Source organism: Micropterus salmoides, unplaced genomic scaffold (assembly GCF_014851395.1).
Source record: "Micropterus salmoides isolate LMB-PRFRI ecotype aquatic unplaced genomic scaffold, ASM1485139v1 Ms_hic_scaffold_21, whole genome shotgun sequence".
NCBI lineage: Eukaryota > Metazoa > Chordata > Actinopteri > Centrarchiformes > Centrarchidae > Micropterus > Micropterus salmoides.
This window is the reverse complement of record NW_024041262.1, coordinates 16,184,243-16,187,774: the sequence shown is the minus strand read 5'-3', so window position 1 is coordinate 16,187,774 and position 3,532 is coordinate 16,184,243.

Here is a 3,532-nt window from a genome sequence, read left to right as displayed (position 1 = left end):
TCCAAAAAAAACCTACCCACCACCACCACCTATTCTGACCCCGGCCCCCCTTTTTTCTCCTTGTTGGAATATCTGTTTTTCCTGCAGGAGGTTGTGCTCTCCCTCTCTTGTTCTCATTTTATTCCTTCTCCGAAGCAGCCAGTAAAAGCAAAAGGTTGGCACTTTTTGTTTAAAGGAGCCATTTGTTCAGGTGAAAATGAAACTTGCATGGTAAGCAGAGTCAGGCCTGCGGTTGGACAGGGGCAGAGGGGATTCCAGATTAATCATACGGACTATACACCATGAGGATATTCATTGAGGAGTAATTGCCAGGGGGCTTTATGTAATGTATTCTCCCCATGAGGTAAAACCTTGTAGCTGTGAGAAAGGATAATAGAGTAGGAGGATCATATAAAAATGTTTGCTGCTCCAACCTTTAACTCGGAGCTTAACCCTGACCTCGGATAGTAATTACAGAGTTAATTGCCAACTGATCTGAGGAGGAAGTTCCATCCAGCTCTACTGCAGATGTCAGTTGGGCTTTAGAGCCTCCTTCTGAGGTGCAAAAGATCACGGATTGTCTTACATCGTTTAAAGAAAGGACAATTAGCAGCAGAGGGTCAAGCAGTGTTTGGTGTTCAACTTTTTGGTGTTAAAATTCATGGCAACTAGAGCTAGCGGATCCTTCAGCGGATTTGAGTGGAATCATATTAGAACTGCAATTAACACATTATTTATATTTTATTCCTTTCTTTAGTCCAAAACCCCAAACATATTTTGTTTACAATGATATAAACTAAGAAAAGCAGCAAATCCTCACATTTAAGAAGATGGAGAACTGGAGATTGTTTGATATTTTTGTTTGATACATTTCTTTAATTTTCTTTTCATTGACTAATCGATTACTCCACTAATTGTTTCAACACCAAAATCAAATCCTGATGCCATCATATCTTGTTATTGTTTTACAAAATACAGTAATCCAAGTGATTGATTCATAGAAAAAACATTAGTTACTGAAGCTTTTTGTCTGGTATATTGCAAACAGTGGGAGTTCATTGTATTGAACATCAGTTTGGTTATTTTATGTGATTCTGTATACATCTGCAACATTTTGATGTAATGTTTATTGACGTTCAGTGGAAGCTTATCAACATTAAATGAGCATATAGTGTTATGGTTTTATTTTACAAAGTGCTACGATACTTAATTGTGATAAAATGTAACAAAATTGGTTATTAAAGTTTTTGTGTCATACATGTGAAGAGTCTTGTCTAACATAATGTATAGCAGTGGAACACAGCTATATATCACCCAACCCTATAGCAACAGTCTTCCTTTGGTGTGCACAATTGAAGTTTTGACAACTCAAGATGGAAAATAAAGCACATTAAACTATATAATAAGCCTTTCTGAGTGAAAAAAAAACCCGACAGTTTCCTCTGGATTTGTTTAAAACCTTAAGAGAGAATAGAACTGGCATGTTTCACCACAGATCTGAGCACAGCTCACTCAGGAAACCTGAATGTCTTCAGTGAGTCAAATAGTTAAGTTGAGCCGGTGCTGCCATAAACCCGGTGGGAGAGCTTGGAATAATCTAGGCGATGTTAATGATGCAATTTATATGTGAGGGGACCGGTGTTTGGCAGGCTCTTTCCGTCTGAGCGGGCTGCACAACCCAGCGAGCTCCCAGCACCCCCTGCTAGATGGAGGGGGTGGAGTAGGAGGAGGATGTCAGAGCCCATGTGAAAAGAGGGAGCGAGCGAAGCACTGATAAGAGCCATTACTATTAGTGTCTGTCTGTCACCTGCTGTGCGTCATCCAGCCTTCTCTCTCTCCACATGCGCCCCCATCCCCGTCGCTCCATCCCCATCCCTTTTCCTGAGGCACATCACTTCAAATTTGCACTCACCTACACATTTTCCATCCTGTCACAGATATACTCAGTTGGCTTGAAAACTGAGCCAAGCTGCACTCTGAAAAACTACTGTGAGCTTTGTTTCAAAACAGTTGTGAATTAGTGAAGGTGCAGACAGCTGCCAGCATTTATTCGATAAACAAAATAGCTATAGATGAATAACTGAATTGGCACAAGGGGGACGCAATATTCTAGACATACCGCTCATCAGTTTTTCCAAGGAAACACAAAGCCTAATTTGGTATTTCATTTATTACTTGGCACAATACTACAGCCCCTTAAACTTATGAACTCAGGAGAAATGAACAGTAATTGCAGGCTGTTCTTTATTTTCTTAAAACCTTTTTAACCAAAATATTTAAAGCTGTTTTTCTCAGTTGCTATGCAACACTTCAACCGCAAGAGTGGGAGCATGCTGAGAATGTGCCAAATAAATGCTACTGCCACAGACAATTCTGCAGCGAAATATGAGAGAGGGGCATCATTCAATCATAATCACATGAACATGTAAAACAGTTGTGTAAAATGCACAATCATCCTTTTATTCATCAGTTACTTGACCTGTGTCAACCGATGATTCCAACCAAATAGTTTGTGTAATGAACCATTGTTTACAGTCTGAAAGGCTTGCAGACCATTCCACAGGCAAATTTTTGTTTTGTTTTTTTGTTTTTTTTAAAAATCGTCTGTGCACCGAACATACAAGTGCCTGCTTTTAACTACAGAATACAGCAACGTGGCAGGCGAACTAAGTGTCCTGTGCAAAATATCATTTGGTAATTTGACATGAAAATGCTGCCAGATATGTAGACTACTGTCTGTTTCACAAGTCCTTTTAGATTTCACTCAGAGCTCGCTTGGAGCCCGGGCAACTGTACAACAGCAAAAAAGCAAGCAAGGCAATGGTGCAGCCTTTCTTCCTGAGCCTGGAACCAAGGACTTAAAGCAAGGACACGTTATGCAAGATATCACATTCAATTCCGCTGCCAGCCTCTGAGGCCAGATGATACACATTGAGTGCGTCTGTCTCTCGAGCCCTCAATGTTAATCAACACTCTTTTCAATGCATACTTATGAGTTACAATCTACTCCCCACGTCTTCCCTTTGGCAGCTTAAATTAAGTCACAAATTTGATGGCAAATTAACTTCAACAGGGACGGTAATATGTCACCTATACAGCAGTCTGTGGCATTTCTTACCGGGACAACACAAATCTTGTGCATCTGAGAGGAAAATTAAATCAAACAAATTATTTTGGTGTGGAAGTCAAATTCAAGGAAACACAAGAAAGAAGGCGTCACGCGGTGGGGCCATCAGCTGTTAACAAATCAGTATGACAAAGCCTTGCATAATCGCCTAGTGAACCTTTATCACTGTGATCACAGAGCTGGAGATTTAAATGCACGCTGGTATTAGCTGTGACATACAGTCACAATACAGTTGAGGTGGGAGGAACACATGCTCAGACAGTGTGTGCATGTATGTATGTGTGTGTAAAAGGGAGGTGGATGTGGAACAAACAGAGATCTCCCCACTTCATCATTGAGTAAATGGCACCACAGACGTGAGCTGCGACTTCACAGCTGCCTCATGGCGGGTGACATTGAAGCCCACGCATGAACACATCGCTCATC